General features: G+C 37.9%; 1 protein-coding gene across 1 annotated transcript in view; it reads left to right on the forward strand.

Moving 5' to 3' along the window:
• LOC120522452 overlaps positions 1 to 17,182 on the forward strand; it is a 105,855-nt gene extending 88,673 nt beyond the window's left edge. Inside the window, exons 9-10 of the mRNA XM_039743384.1 lie at positions 13,940 to 14,196; positions 16,998 to 17,182. The gene's annotated coding sequence lies outside the window, so the exon portion shown is untranslated. The remainder of the gene's footprint in view (positions 1 to 13,939; positions 14,197 to 16,997) is intronic.
• The last annotated feature ends 413 nt before the right edge of the window (positions 17,183 to 17,595 follow it).

The following is a 17,595-nucleotide window of genomic DNA, read 5'->3' on the forward strand; positions in this document are numbered from 1 at the left end:
TCATCATACGCTTTTTCTTTAGCCTTCGCCATCTCTCTCTCTTCACCTTACACCTTATCTTCTTGTACTCTTGTCTACTTTCTGCATCTCTCTGACTATCCTACTTCTTCTTTGCCATCCTTTTCCTCGTATACTCTCCTGTATTTCCTCATTCCACCACCAGGTTTCCTTTTCCTCCCTTCTCTTTCTACATGTCACGCCAAGCACCCTTCTTGCTGTCACCCTTACTACATCTGCTGTAGTTTCCCAGCTGTCTGGTAACTCTTCACTACCACCCAGTTCTTGTCTCACCACCTCCCTAAACTCAGCCTTGCAGTCTTCCTTTTCAACTTCCACCATTTGCTCCTTGGCTCTGCCCTCACTCCCTGCCTCTTCTTGATCTCCAACGTCATCCTACAGACCACCATCCTATGCTGCTTAACTACAATTTCCCCTGCCACCACTTTGCAGTCTTCAATCTCCTTCAGATTGGCTCTTCTACTTAGGATATCATCTACCTGTGTGTATCTTCCTCCACTCTTGTATGTCACCCTATGTTCCTCCCTCTTCTTAAAATACGTATTCACCACAGCCATGTCCATCTCTTTGGAAAAATCCACTATCCTCTGACCTTCTTCATTCTTCTCCTTGACACCTACCCACCACTTCCTCGTCTCCACTGTTTCCTTCCCTAACATGTCCATTGAAATCCGCTCCAATCACCACTCTTTCTCCCTTGGTTACACTGTTCATCACTTCATCCAACTCACTCCAAAAATCTTCTTCCTCATCCAATGCACACCTAATTTGCAGGGCATATGCACTAACAACATTCATCATCACACCTCCAATGTCCAGCTTCATCATCCTCACTCTGCTTGACACTCTTTTCACCTCCAAACACTCTTGACATGCTGATCCTTCAGAATAAATCCTACCCCATTTCTCCTATCATCCACACCATAATAGAACAATTTAAATCCACCTCTGATCCACCCGGCCTTACTCTCCTTCCATTTAGTCTCTTGCATGCACAATATATCAACCTTCCTTCTCTCCATCATATCTGCTAACTCTCTCCCCTTGCCAGTCATGCTGCCAACATTCAAAGTTCCTACCCTCAGTTCCACTCTCTTTACCTTCCTCCTCTCCTCCTGACTCCAGACACATCTCCCCCCTCTTCTTCTCCTTCTTCTTCGGCCAACAGTAGCCCAATTTCCGCCAGCACCCTGTTGACTAACAGTACTGGTGGTGGTCATTGTTAACCCGGGGCTCGACTGATCCGGTATGGAAATTTGTATTGTTGTCCGCATATTGATTTGGCAAAATTTTACACGGATGCCATTCCTGACATAACCTCCCGTTTATCCGGACTTGGGACCGGCCCAAAGACACACTGGTTTGTGCATCCTGTTGCTGTGTTATGACTACATAGTCTTAAGCTCTTTATATCGAGCAGTTTTTGATTGATATGCTGCTCCATCACCAGTGCTTTCTCATCAATGTTGCTCACTGATGTTACTTACTGTTCCAGTTCAACTGTTACGGTTGTGGCTGTATATATCAGAGTATTGCAGGTATCTGAGGCTTCTGTTTGGAGTGTTCATTTGACATCAGCCTGAATTTGTTCAAGTTCAATCTTGGTGATCCTCTTTTTGTTGACTTTGAACCCGGTTGAGTGACCAATGTTTTAGGGTTCATGTTTGTGAAGATGTCTATGTTTTTTGCTCTAAACAGGATTTGTAGCTTTCATAATGCCACCTTTAATCTTTGTCATTATTAGCATAGTAAAAGCAGCATATTAATTCTTTATATTGCTGTATTGTTAATTGTTATCTTGATTTCTTTAATGTAGGTCTGGACAATGATGATGTTTAATCAGATAGGCCATTTTGGACTGAGTCTGATTTATTGTGGGTATTAACTTGTTTAGCTGGTTGATGAGGGTTTCATGGGATAACAACCTGAGTTACTTCATCTTCTCCCCTGCCAAGTGTAACATCATTCTGTTGTGCATGTTCTTCTATGTGCTCTATGTGTGTGAAATACTACGTGCTTCTTAAACAGGCTTTCTCTTCCTCTGACAGGACACAGAATCCATTACATTCATGATATTACAACTCTCTGAATAATTAAAATACTGAGATGTATACGTGATATCATTTTCATGATGATAGGAGTTAAAGCACACATGGAAACACGGTGGCGCAGTGATTGTTCCTGCCTCACGCAAGATGCTTGCTGCGTCATGTGCGACCTTTGATGAAATAATTTATTGCAACAGTACTGTCTTTTCAAATGTACTAACCTCCAATTCCTGTCCTTCCTTTTCTTTCTCCAAATACCCAATCACCACACAATCAGCTCTGTAATAGAGCGTTAAGCCATCTGTAAACTTAGATCACGATTCTTCAAAATTTTTAAGGAATATTGAAATATTTTCATAGTACATGTTTAGAAGAATACAGCGTGAGGCAGGAATAATCCATGAATGGAACGCCAGCTCCTCACTAGCACTCTTGCACCGTGTCCTCACATGTTTATTTATTAACAATATAGATTATTTAAATGAAGTAAAAGTTTTTCTGTATAATATAATAAACATATTTTGCTGCATTTCATCTTAAAAGTGATATCGTCATCATATGTAAATCGCACTTTATAAAGTGGCTCAGGTTGTGTAATATTATAACTGTAGTGCAAGTTTACAGTGATGTGGTTTTACTAATAAGTACTAACAGTTCTACAAGGAGCACTTGATGGACTGATGGAGTGCGTTTAGAGTTCTTGAGATGAAATTGTTTGTGAACTCTGAGGTCCGTACAGGAAAGACTCTGAAGCATTTGCTGTATGAGAGCAGATCAATATGCAGCATAGCTGAGGCAGCGTGTGCTTGATGCTGTATACTGATAATTCTCTTTCCAATCAGCTTCTGAGCTGTGATTTCCCACTTTCGGATACAGTGATATAAATATTCCGAGTGGTGCAGTGAGAGGAATATGGAAAAGACAATCAATGTGGCAACCCCTAACGGAGGAGCTGAAAGAAGAAGGTGCAGTAAGAGTAACAATGCTAAAGTAGCTATTGTATTTAGAGTAGCTTGACCAGTCTGTGGACCATTATATTGTTACAGGTTAATTACAATCAGATTTTAAACTAATAGGCGATATGCAGTTAATTTCAGTGTATTTATAAAGCCGCATCAGGAATGTGGATCTAAAAAGAAAGGGTAACTACACAGAAACAGTAGCACTGCTTTGATGCTGGATGCCGCCAGTTTGCAACACAGAGCGCAGAACTTGCGTGCGACAGGGTACGAGTACCGTGGAAATGTGCATGGCTTTACGCCAAGTGTAGGTTTATTTATTGCGATTTGAGCAAGGAAATGGAGTGTAATGCAGCCCTTCATACATGAGCCACAGATCTTTGCCTTTCTTCCTTACTAGCTTAACCTGTAGTGATTCTGACATGTTCCCTCCATCACTCTCATTTATCCATGACTCTGTCATTCTTACAATACCAGAGTCCCAAGTCAATATTGTCACCTCTAATTCATGCATTTTATTTCTAATGCTTCTTGCATTAAGGAGTAAACATTTTAAATGAGGAAATAATGAATTTTCATTAGGTCGAGTTGACTGTTTTATTGCATCTTCTTCAGTTTTTACCTCCACACAATCTAGTTTGAATATCTCGTACTTTACTGAAGATTCTAGCCCTTAGAATGTTTGTCCATTTCTCTTATGTGATGTGGTTCATGTCTTGGTTAAGGAAATGTTTACAGTGAAAGACATTCCAATGGCTGAGAAAAGTTAAATCTTCTTGTTCACATCAGGCCTTCATCTGTGCATTATGCTCTGCTTATGTGTGTTTTTATTGTATTGTATTGTATACATTTTTTGCATTCAGCTTAGATAGATAGATAGATACTTTATTAATCCCATGGGGAAATTCACATAATCCAGCAGCAGTATACTGATACAAAGAAACAATATTCAATTAAATAGTAATAAAAATGAAAAAATAAAAATAAAAAGCAGACAATAACTTTGAGTAATGTTAACATTTACTCCCCGGGTGGAATGGAAGAGTCGCATAGTGTGGGGAGGAGCGATCTCCTCAGTCTGTCAGTGGAGCAGGACGGTGACAAAAGTCTGTCACTGAAGCTACTCCTCTGCCTGGAGATGACACTGTTCAGTGGATGCAGTGGATTCTTCATGATTGACAGGAGTTTGCTTAATGCCCATCGCTCTGCCACAGATGTTAAACTGTCCAACTTTAATCCTACAATAGAGCTTGCCTTCTTAACAAGTTTGTCAGGCGTGAGGTATTTCATCTTTATGCTGCCACCCCAGCACACCACCAGCGTAGAAGAGGGCAGTCGCCACAACCGTCTGGTAGAACATCTACAGCATCTTACTACAGATGTTGAAGGACACCAACCTTCTCAGAAAGTATATTCTGCTCTGACCTTTCTTACATAGAGCATCAGTATTGGCAGTCCAGTCCAATTTGTCATCCACCTGCACTCCCAGATATTTATAGGTCTGCACCCTCTGCACAGTCACCTCTGATGATCACAGGGTCCATGAGGGCCTGGGCCTCCTAAAATCCACCACCAGCTCCTTGGTCTTGCTGGTGTTAAGGTGTAAGTGGTTTGAGTCGCACCATTTAACAAAGTCTTTGATTAGCTTCCTGTACTCCTCCTCCTGCCCACTCCTGATGCAGCCCACCATAGCAGCGTCATCAGCAAACTTTTGCACGCGTGGCAGGACTCCAAGTCATATTGGAAGTCTGATGTATATAGATTGAACAGGACGGAGAAAGTACAGTTCTGCGGTGCCCCTATATTGCTGAACACAATGTCCATACAGAAGTTGATGTAATCAGTTGTGCATTCAACAGCCTCTTCAATGTTCTCACTATGTGACCCCAGCAGGATATCCCAGTCTGTAGTTCCAGTCTCTCAGAGCCTGCTCTGCCTCCGGGACCACTTCCTGAATGGCGTGTGGTTGTAGGTAGGACCCTCACTCTTGGTTTGTATTGAGGCTGAAGCAGAACCAGGTTATGATCTGCTTATGCCATGATTTGACTTTTAGTCAAGTTTAAATGTTTATTTATTTAAATGTTTATTTTTTCAGCTTTTTTTTTTTTGGTCTTTTAAAAGTTTTTTAGAGTATTGTTTTGGGATTTATGAGACCAAGGAATCAAATGATCTTTGATTAGTTGTGTTTTTGACATTGTTAAAAACAGTTCAAGTTCTCCTATAGTGCCATTTTGATTTCCTTCTTGGTGCCCAGAGTTGTTCAGTGGTTTTGGTATAACAGGACACTGAGTGGAGTCTTTATCTGTGCATTGAATGAGTGTTCTCTCTGTGTCCTCTGTCAGTTTGTATAGAAGTATCTCAGTGAGTTCATTGGTGACAGTATCAGTTGTTGGTGTATCCACATTGTTAATGGTATCACGTCCTACCTAGTGAGCTGAATGACTTCTGGCCTGTTGCTCTGATGTCACATGTGATGAAGACCAGTTTGCATACCAGGAGAAGGTGGGAGCGGAGGATGATATAATCTATATGCTATACCGTCAGTATTTCCTATATATGTCTCTATGCGTTAGCAGCAAGTTCCTATTTTATTTGTTCGATTCTTGTCTGTGAGATGAGGTGATTTGTAGGATAGTTTAGTACTGATCTTTGTTCTGTGGCTTGTATGTTCACATAGTTCAATGTAAAAGCTGTGTGTGATTTGTGTCTGTAATATGTTATTTCTCTTTTAATTCTGTAACTGTATAATATGTACATATGATGAAGTTGTTGCGATATTTTGTTAATTGCATTCACTGGCAAATCTTATCTTCTTTAGTGGTCAGGGACTTGGGGTCCCTGAAACAGACAACAGTTTGTGTCTGGTGGTCTAGTTAGCCTACCACTCCATGGTGTGACCATTGCATTAACCAGACTTGGGCCAGTGCTGCTTTCACCACCAGTAACCAAGGGAGACTGTAGCTCAGTTTTGAATGTGGACCTCCACCTCCTTTTTATCCTAGGTGATGACTGAGACAGTATGAATACCATCTATTGATAAAAACATTTTTTATATTTAATATCTCTTCTGGGTGGGTAGTGATCTATCTTTAGTATGGCCTCTTCCCCACAACCTTTCTGCACAGGTGACTCTATCAAGAGCATAAAGCTCCTACTGGCATCACTCTAAGGATTGTAAGGACTTGCAAGCCCCATTACCATGACAAGGTGGTAGACCTTGGAAATTTATTATTATTATTATTATTATTATTATTATTATTATTATTATTATTATTATTATTATATTTTTGAAAGTAGAAATCTTAAAATGTTTTATCTAAGACTTTTTATTTGTTACTCTGTTTTAATCAGAAAATCTAATTCATATATTTTTGTGCTGATAAGCATATAAAAAATCAGAATAACAGAGTTTTATGCTATTTTGTATTATTAATTATCCATCCATCCATTTCCCAACCTGCTATATCCTAACTACAGGGTCACGAGGGTCTGCTGGAGCCAATCCGAGCCAACACAGGGTGCAAGGCAGGGAACCAATCTCGGGCAGGGCCAGCCCACCACAGGACACACACACACACACACACACACAGCCACACACTAGGGCCAATTTAGAATCGCCAATTGACCTAACCTGCATGTCTTTGGACTGTGGGAGGAAACCGAAGCACCGTCGAAAACCCATGCAAACATGGGAGAACATGCAAACTTCACACAGAGAGGACACGGGAAGAGAACCTGAGTCTCCTAACTGTGAGGCAGCAGTGCTACCACTGTGCCACCATGCCACCCTATGATTAATTATTTAAATTATAAACATTAAAATATGCTCATCTAATGTTCTGGATGCCATTCTCTGTTTCTTTTAATTTCTGCAGGCTACAATGTCATTTGTCATCTGGATCCCATTTCCGACTGTAAATAACATACAGTAGTACATGAACATCATCTATAAAACATCTGTGCCCAGTTACTTCAATTCTCAGTTTCTGAGTGAATCAGTAAAATGTCTGAAAAACATTTGCTTTGTATAATTTAGAAGGAAAAATATGAGTTAGAGACTTTTTGGTTTTGATTCTTTGTCTTGTCCTTTTAACTATTAGCTTTGTTTTGCTTTTTGACAACTGTTTTCTACTCAAAGATTTCTGGTTTTGATCCATGCCTTTTCCCAACTTTGACTTTTTCTGTTCCATTTAACATCACCTTCAACTTGTAGTCTTTTCTTTTACAATAATCACTTTGCCCTATTTTGAAACTGCCAAATATCTCAATTCCTTTCAAGCAAAGTGTGATGTGTCTTTAGTAGGTTTAGTTTTGTAATCTAAATTACATTGTAATGTTAATGTTGATGCTACATGTTGTCAATCTGATCATGCTGTTGATTGTATTCATACTTGCAAAAAGTAAAAGACAATATAATACTGTGGGGATAATCTTTCTGCCAAAAGGTATAGCACAAGATTGAATGAGAGATATAATTTTTACAACAGTTATTCACATTCCAAGCAGACCAACTGGTCTTGAGTTGTGTCTTTTATGCCAGGAAGCTGAAAAATAAGATATTGTGTTTCACAGATAAAAACAAAAAAGGTAGGAGCTTCATTATATAACAACCTAACTTAATGGAATAACATAATCCTGATGGGTGGTAATAAATGTTTAAACATCTTTTTCTAGTTGGGACACCATCAACAGATAAAACTGAGGTTTGTATTTCAAAGATGCCTGAAGGTGCCTTGAGCTTTTAACTCTCATGGCTGCATTCTGTTTAATCATCTAATCAGATGCAATCAGACAAATACACCAGGTTAAGGTTTCACTTAAAGATATATTTATTTATATCAAACCGATAGCAGTAAATATAAACAATACAAATTATTGCACAAACTGGGTGGGTTCATGCAGTCTTCATTCAATCCCTGATGACAATCCTAAAATAGTCCAGTTCTTCATTTGCAGATTATATATCTTTAATCAAAAACAACAACAAAAATCTTCTTGAAAAGAAAGACTTTTTATCAGGAGTTCAGAGGCTAAGCAAGAGCTTCATGAAAGTGTCCATTTTAGAAAGAGACAGACAGAAACTCTTCTTGCAAAAGTCCATACTTTATCAGGCAGCATCTGAGTGGTGTTCTTTGCAATAGTTTTAGAAAAGCAGCAGCTAAATTAAAAGCTCCATTTTGCAGAAAACAGCAACTGAACTGAGAGGGAGTTTTTGTTTGAAAATAGTCTGATAAAATGCAGTAACTATTCCTGTCACATTTATTAAAAATCTTGAGTGTTTTGTTTGGTAAGTTCTCAAAAATATGGCCTCACCACTCCAGCACGTCAGTGCAGAAAGATTTGTTTACAGGTGCTCTCACAAAAACAACATGACTTAACAAAACAGAATATTTACATAAGATATATTAGAATACCTCTCACACTGAGGGTTAGGTCTCACTAAACACATTCTTTCCCATAGGAGTTCTCTCTATGTCTTTATCTCCACCCTGCCAGGACAAACTAATTTATATTAATTAAACAATTATCCTACTTTAATAAAAGAAAACAAACTCCTCCTCAAATATTACAACTAAAACAGTGTTATTGTATCTGGATAATTTAAAAAACAAAATCCAATTTCCTTAACTTATAACCATTAATGGCTTATCCCCATGGAATGGATGATTATGTAGACACCACTTCCATAGAGCTGTGCTTTGATACACAGTGTGCATATGCATAAGTGGAGTGTATTAAATAACTGGGAACAACCCAGAAGTGTAAATGCATTAACTACAAATGGTAAATACATATTTTTATTAGTAGATTATGCCACAATAATTAAGAGTTGTACTTGATTTCAACAAATATACAAATAAGTGACATGGAATTGAAAGGCAAGAAATGTTCTAGTTGAAATAGTAATATTCAGTAAAACAAGTCTGCTACCATTATCTGTATCTTACATGTACACCTATGGATATGGAGCCAGCTAGCATTTTAGCAAATCGTTTCCAATTTAGATAAAGTAAAGGATAGAATGTCTTGCCACATTCTGCCTTTTTGCCCACAATACACATCTGGTGTTCTGCTGGTAGCTTGTTAATGTTGTCCTTAAGTCCTCTTTATCTCTCCTTTGTAAACTTTTTACAAATTAAAAAACAGAAAAACATAGCGGTCTGCATACAATTATTTACAAAATTTCAAGTTTGGAGGTTTAATTCAGTATATTATTCAGTTTGTATTTGGTTTTGAACATGTGTCCCTTTGTAAAATAAAATAATTAAAGCACACTGATGTTATACTTTTTAAAAGGAAACTGCAGTGGCTCAGTGTGACCAATAACAACAACAACAACAACATTTATTTATATAGCACATTTTCATACAAACAGTAGCTCAAAGTGCTTTACATATTAAAGAATAGAAAAATGAAAGACATAATTATAAAAAATAAATCAACATTAACATCGAATAAGAGTAAGGTTCAATGGCCAGGGGACAGAAAAACAAAAACTCCAGACGGCTGGAGAAAAATAAAATCTGTAGGGATTCCAGACCATGAGACCGCCCAGTCCCCTCTGGGCATTCTACCTAACATAAATGAAACAGTCCTCTTTGGATTTAGGGTTCTCACGGAAGGGCTTGATGATGATGATGGTCACGTAGACTTCTTCCTTTTAATCCGTCCATCATTGTTGGAGCATCATGAAGCTTTGAGTAGGTGGAGGTGGCGCAGGCCACCACCACAAAGAAACGGAAAAAGAAACAGAAAAGAGAGTAGGGGTCAGTACCGATTTTAGAGCCACCATGAATAGTTGTTATGATGAATTGAACATACAGAGTATCAGGATTAAGTTAAATTACGATTAAAATGAAGTTATAAAAGGCCATGTTAAAGTAATGTGTTTTCAGCAGTGTTTTAAAGTGCTCTACTGTATCAGCCTGGCGAATTCCTATTGGCAGGCTATTCCAGATTTTAGGTGCATAACAGCAGAAGGCCGCCTCACCACTTCTTTTAAGTTTTGTTCTTGGAATTCTAAGGAGACACTCATTTGAGGATCTGAGGTTACGATTTGGAATATAAGGTGTCAGACATTCCGATATATAAGATGGGGGAGATTATTTAAGGCTTTATAAACCATAAGCAGAATTTTAAAGTCAATTCTGAATGACACAGGTAACCAGTGTACTGACATCAAAACTGGAGAAATGTGTTCTGATTTTCTTTTCCTAGTTAGGATTCTAGCAGCTGCATTCTGCACTAGTTGCAAACGATTTATATCTTTTTGGGTAGTCCTGAGAGGAGTGCGTTACAGTAATCTAGTCGACTGAAAACAAGCGCGTGAACTAATTTCTCAGCATCTTTCAGTGATATAAGAGGTCTAACTTTACTTATGTTTCTTAAGTGAAAAATGCTGTCCTAATGATCTGATTAATATGTGATTTAAAATTCAGATTACAGTCAACAATCACCCCTAAGCTTTTTACCTCCGTCTTGACTTTTAATCCTAATGTATCCAGTTTATTTCTAATAGCCTCATTGTATCCATTATTGCTGATCACTAAAATTTCAGTTTTCTCTTTATTTAACTTGAGAAAATTACTATTCATCCATTCTGAGATACTAGTCAGACATTGTGTTAGTGAATCAATAGAATCGGGTCATCAGGTGCTATTGATAAGTACAGCTGTGTGTCATCAGCATAGCTGTGGTAGCTCACGTTGTGCCCTGAGATAATCTGACCTAACGGAAGCATGTAGATTGAGAATAACAGCGGACCCAGGATAGAGCCTTGTGGAACACCATATTGGATATCATGTGTCTTGAGTTGTAAATCCCACAACTAACAAAATATTTTCTCCCTGTCAGGTAGGATTCAAACCAATTTAAGACACTGCCAGAGAGGCCCACCCATTGACTAAGGCGATTTCTAAGAATGTTGTGATCAATGGTGTCAAATGCAGCACTCAGATCTAAGAGGATGAGAACAGATAAATGGCCTCTGTCTGCATTTACCCCAAGTCATTTACTACTTTAACGAGTGCAGTTTCTGTGCTGTGATTTGTTCTAAAACCTGACTGAAATTTATCAAGAATAGCATGTTTATTTAGGTGGTCATTTAACTGCATAATGACTGCCTTCTCTAGAACTTTACTTAAGAAGGCAGGTTAGAGATGGGTCTAAAATTTTCAAGAGCGAGGGTCAAGATTATGTTTCTTAAGTAGGGGTTTAACTACAGCAGTCTTAAGACAGTCTGGGAAGACCCCAGTATCTAGTGACGAATTTACTATGTCAAGAACATTATCAATTAGCACGCCTGATACTTCTTTGAAAAACCTTGTTGGTATCGGGTCAAGGGCAGGTGGAGGGTTTTAATTGAGATATTATTTTTTGTAAATCAGGTAAATCTATCCTAGTGAAAGAGTTTAATTTGTTTATAACAGGATGTTGGGGTTTAGGGGATCCTTAGTGTTGGGGAGATATACTATGTTATTTCTAATATCATTAATTTTTGATTGAAAATACAGCGACAGCCTCACAGGTTTCACTGGAAGCACTTAGGAGGCATTCCTTTGAGCTACCTGGGTTTAGTAGGTGATCAATTGTTGAAAATAAGACTCTGGGATTACTAGCATTGTTATTTATAATCTTGAGAAATAGCAGCGTCTCTCAAGACGGACAGTGTTATTGTATTCTGTTATTTTGACTTTTAATATTTCGTGGTGGATAGTAAGTTTAGTCTTCCTCCATTGACGCTCAGCTCTACGGCATGTTCTCTTTAAATCAGACACTCTTTGGGTCTTCCATGGTATACAATGCTAGAAGATTTTTTCACTGTCTTTTCAGGTGCAACTATGTCAACAGCAGCTCTCACTTTAGAATTAAATCTTTCCACCTTACTATTTACATTGTCCTCGCTATTATAGCTGGCACTATAAACGGACTGATTGCTTAAAATGTTTGTAAGTTTTAAAGCTGCTGCGAATCAAAGAAGCGTTTTTAACAATATGCTTCTCATGAGTGTTTTTATCATTATTTCTATATTAAAAAGTAGAAGAAAATGGTCTGATAGACCAATATCAATGATCTGTTTTATATCAACTTTCAGTCCTTTAGTAATCACTAAGTCTAATGTATGACCTGCTTTATGTGTAGGCTGATTTATGAGTTGTCTCAAATCAAAAGAATCCAGGAGGTTCATAAATTCTTTTACTTTTAGATCACACTGATTATCTATATGAAAATTAAAGTCGCCAACTATTAGGAGTGTGTCATAGTTAGTAATTAAAATTGACATTAAGTCAGAGAATTCCTCAAAAAGCGCGTTATATTTAGGAGGTCTATACACGGATAGTACTAGAACTTGAGAATCTCCATGAACAACAACGGCGAGATACTCAAAGGACTTGAACTTACCAAAACTGACATCTTTACATTTTAATCGGCTCAAGTAAATGTTAGCCAATCCGCCCCTTTTCCCTGGCGGTTTGAATGAGTAAAACTGTAATCCGGAGGCAGATTCGATTAAAACTGAGCGCATCTGAATTCAGCCATGTTTCATTTAGTGCAATAAGATCTATTTTTTATCACTAATAAGATCGTTGATAAAAACGTTTTGTTAGTTAAAGCTCTAACATTTAATAGTGCCATATTTAATGTTTGGAGGTGCAGAGATGAGTACTATGCGTTATTGTTATTTGGAATAGGAACTAAATTATTATTATTAGCGCTCTGTGTATATTTTTGTTTAATCTGTGATCTGTTTTATAGTTTTAATACATTGTTCCTCTAAAATAGTGATTTTAATTAGATTATTGGAGTTTATGCCGTATTTCCTAGGTTTTCTACGTGCATTGAGATTGCTTATTACAGTATTAATGGTGTGAACTTTAACGGAAGACTCTATTAAACATTCATCATGTCCTGGCACAGCAGTATTATTTCGGAAGGGGTTAAGAGCAGAGATAGATAGTCAAGAAAAACGAATTACCTTCGATATGTTTTCGGAGAGGACCCGGCGCGAAACTGTTCGGATGCAGGCCATCACGCTTGAAGAGACGCGGCTTTTCCAAAAAGAGATTCCAATTGTTGATGAAACCGACATCCTTCTTCTTGCAGAAACCCTGTAGCCAGTTGTTCAACCCTAGCAGACGACTGTAGTACTCGTTGGATCGTCTGGCGAGAGGTAGTGGACCGAAACGAAGATCTTTGCCGATGGGGTCCTCTCCTTCGTGTCTCTAATCAAGCTGCGAAGTCAGCCTTCAGGATTTCTGATTGTCGGTGCCTTATATCGTTTACGCGGCATGCAAGACGATTGATCCAACTGCCCTCTCCTTGTGTTTCTCGTAGACTGCTGGCGACGTTTCATTACATCTCGGACACGAGCACCGGAAAACAAGAAACAAACGATTTTGCATTAGGGCATGCGACATTAAGGTTTCTAACGATGGAATCACCTACCACTAATACATCACCAGGAGATGAAGGCGAAATGGGGGCGGAGAGGGTCAAACCGGTTCTGAGATAAAATGCTCGCCTGTGCGATGGAGGTGCTCTGGCCTTGAACCCCGCCTGCATAGCTGAAATCCACCGAGGTCAGCAGCGCGCTCCTACGAGAGCGGGGGTGAGGTCGGCAACGCTGGGTTGATGTTTCGCGGTTCCAGATGGCAAGGACGGTTTATCCAACAGCCGGGCCTTCAGATTTCTCAGGTATTTCCGTCGGGACAGGAGTTTCTGAATCTTTTCATCAAGTGCTTGGAGTTCCTCAATTACGATTTCAACGCGAGTTACCCCACTGTCGGCCATTTTCTACTTCGTGCCCTAGGAGAAATGAGAGAGAGAGAGGTTAGAGATGCAATGCTGACATTTTACAGAAATGTTATTTAGATAGAAAATAATGTAATGTGAAATGTCTTTATCTCCTTACAGAAAGGACTGGATAAGCTACACTTGGCATTATAGATGTATAGTGGACTGTAGAAACCAGGAGGACTTCATTGAATCTTTGAGGCTCAGTAAAATGAATTCCACGTAGACCCAATCTGGACAGAGGAGACACTAAACAGAATGAGCGGCTTTATAAAAAGTTTCTCAAATAAAGTTAACATCATACTGGACTACAATGACATAATTGAAAGTTTTGTTCAGTTCTTGTCAGACTGTCTGGACTGGATATTTTCAATACGGTAAATAACCTGTTTAAGGTGGTTTCAATTCTGTCCCTCTTATTTAATCTCATTAGATCTCAGTTTTATTTCCTCAACATTCCCTCTAGTTGTGTGACTGGCAACATTGTCCCATCACCATGTTCACCCTTCAGCACTCACCAGGGGCCTCATGTGTAAATGGTGCATATGCACAAAAATGTTGCGTATGCCCATTTCTACACTCTCTTCACAATGTATTAAAACTAAACTTGCAATAAAGCCATGCACATTTTCATGGCAGCCTCCCTCCTTGTGTATACATGTTTCTGCTTGGTTTTGCTAACAGGAAGTACCCAGCAACAAAGCACTGCTACTGTCTCTATGTGGTCTCCCTTTCCTTTTCAGATTTAATCCATGACCGGGATTTATCAAATACACCAAAATTAATTCCATATTGTTTACACATATTATTCACTTGATTGCAATCATTCTGTAACAATATAATGTTGCATGGAATGACTAGACTATTCTAACTGCCATGATTGCTTTAGTGTTGTTAGAACACATCATAAAATGGAAGAATTAGAAGAGGCGCCTCATATTTATAGATGATGATGACTGGCTTCTAAGTCGATTTTGAGTTCCAAGAGCTATCCTCTTGAAGCTGTGTGCTGTTAGAATACTATGATGTATAGTTGATATCATTTTATGATGCATTAAAGTATGTATATTAAATTTTACAGATAAATTGTTAACTTCATTTAAATAATGTATAAAGTTAATAATTAAACATATGGGGTATGATGGTGTGTCAAGTTCTGCCGCCTTGCTGTTAGAGAGTCATGTCCCAGGAGCCCCTTCCTGAAGTTTGTATGTTTTCCTGTTGGGTTTCTTCGGTGTGCTTCTGTTTCCTTCCAAAAGAGTGTTGAATTGGGGATTTGGTAATGCTAAATTGATACTAATAGTGTTATATGTGTGCTTGTATACACCCTGCAATGAGCTAGCACCCCATCCAGGGATTGATCCTGCCTCGCTCGGGCTGGTGCAATCCTAGATGGATAGATGGAATAATTAAACATGTATAATGAAGATTTTTCAATGTTCCTTAAAAGTTTTGAAGATTACGTTGATGTTAGATACAGCTGCTTTTACATGTATAACAGACACTTACTGTGTAGCAGCTGGTTAAGTGGAGAAAGAAAACAGAAGGAGAAGTTGGTACATTTGACAGAGACAGTACTGTTGCTATAAATTATTCCATGAGGGTCACCCAATCCCAGAAAGTATCATAATGCTGAGGCAGGAATAATCTCTGGACTGGGCCAGCTCATCGCCATTGTTGTGCCACTGTGCCCCACATGTTTAATACCTGCTTTAATGCATTTCAGAGACCTGTAAAATCATGAATAGAGTATATTCTGTGTGGTGATCACTGCCTGCACACTCCTGTCAGTGTAAGATAAAGTCTGTTTACAGAAGCACATAGTGGTTAACAACTGAGTCAGGAAACACTTAAGAGTATGAAGCATTTAACATGCTACTTTAGTTATCATGTGGCTTGAAAATCTCTAGGAAATTAAACATCAATTTTAAGATAAAGTTTATGGTGTTCTACTTGGCAAAAACTAACTACAAGATTAAAGTGAAAATTTCAAGATTAAAGTTGACATTTTGACTTTAATCTCAACATCTCCCTTTTTCACTGTGTTGGTATTTTTTTTCTTCTCTGTAGCCCTAATATGCTTCCATATGACACTCAGATGGTGGGTTGTGACTTGCAGCATGTCTTTTCATGTTGATTTTGATATGCAACCACTTTTTATTTCAGGCACTGTTCAACTTACTGATCTTGAACTTTAGGTGCCCATGGCATGCTGTGTCAGTCCATCAATTTTCTTTTGTTGTTTATACCACTACTTGAATCACTACATGATATTTTTTCCTCATCTCCATTTCACATTTGCTGATATTCTTTTTTCCATGTGCTTTTGCATTTTTGCTAACAAAACACTGAATGGAAAAGGCTATTTATATTGATATGAATATTCAAATAGGCCAATTCTGGGAGGAGTTGGGTATGTGGCTGTAAGCGCATGCATGTGTATTAAAATTTACATTCATTGGGATTTATAAAGTGTCAGAACTTTGCTTACATAATGCTTTATATATCTGATTTTTTTGTTTATGTAGATTTCTAGTTTTGTCCGTACGCCATGTTTTAGTGTGAATTCTATGCAAAGCGTTATACATGAGGCCCAGGTGTTTTCTTGTTCCAGATGTACTTGTATTGTTCACATAGCTCCAGCACCACCATTTATTTCAAGTTGTCTCCTTTACATTGATATGTGAACTGTCAGGATTATTTGGGCCCCCTCAACTTTAAATTTCTTACAAAGACCAGTCCAGTAATCGACAACCAAAAGTTGTTTATGGAGTCAGTCATGTGAAAGATAAAAATGGTTGCTGAGAAGCACTATTAGCATCTCTTATTAAAATGAAACACGCAAAGGAAAGAGGAGAATAAAAGTATTGTATGCGTAACAGAGATATAAGATATGTGTAGCTCTGTTAGGGACTCTTCCTTTTAATATTTAATTAAAGCACCTTGAGCATGGGAAAGGTGCTATATGAAATAAGGTGTATTTATTATTATGTAATAATTATAATAATACCTTTTATTTCTTTATTTGTATTATTTCCTTATCTTTTTATATTTTTTCTTTATGTAACAGTTATTCTTTCACTTCTTCTAGAGTACTTTGAACTACATCTTCTGTATGAAAATGTGATATTGAAATTTATGTTGTTTTTCTGTCCTACTTACCTTTTCTTTCTTCTAGTTTTCTAGATGGTTTCAATGAAGAAACATTTTGGGCCACATGTTGTTTATTTAAGCAGTATGAAGAAATGAAAGGAGACAACAACCTTCTACACCTTATCTCTTCATTTGCATCTTTTCCAAACATGGTGCCTTGACAAACATCAAGAGGATTTATGAAAGTGACTTCAGTTTTCTTACGATATCGTCAGGACAATGTTACAGATCCACAACACAAAGATGCTTTACAACAACCCGGCAATTCATATTTAACAGTCTTTGGGAGGTTGCAAGGTATGTTTTATTATAATTATCAATAAACTTTAGGCAAACTAAAATAAGGATGGGCATCTTTGGAGCAGTCTTAGATATGCAGGGATTATAGAGAACATTTCAATATGTTTTGTGTCAGTAAAAGAGTAAAAAGATATTTTACTCTTTGTTATTGATTTATTTTCATTCTAACTTTATTCTCCTTTGTTTCTTTATTCTTTCATCTTTTAAAGAATACTTGAAGCATCTGAAAAAACTTTTCCATGTTATACTAATAATGGCGTGAAGTGTATGATGTGTGAAGACTTTGGTCAAATATCAAATAAACACATGCGCTTTTATTCAAG

Source organism: Polypterus senegalus, unplaced genomic scaffold (genome assembly GCF_016835505.1).
Source record: "Polypterus senegalus isolate Bchr_013 unplaced genomic scaffold, ASM1683550v1 scaffold_5094, whole genome shotgun sequence".
In the NCBI taxonomy this organism is placed as follows: Eukaryota; Metazoa; Chordata; class Cladistia; order Polypteriformes; family Polypteridae; genus Polypterus; species Polypterus senegalus.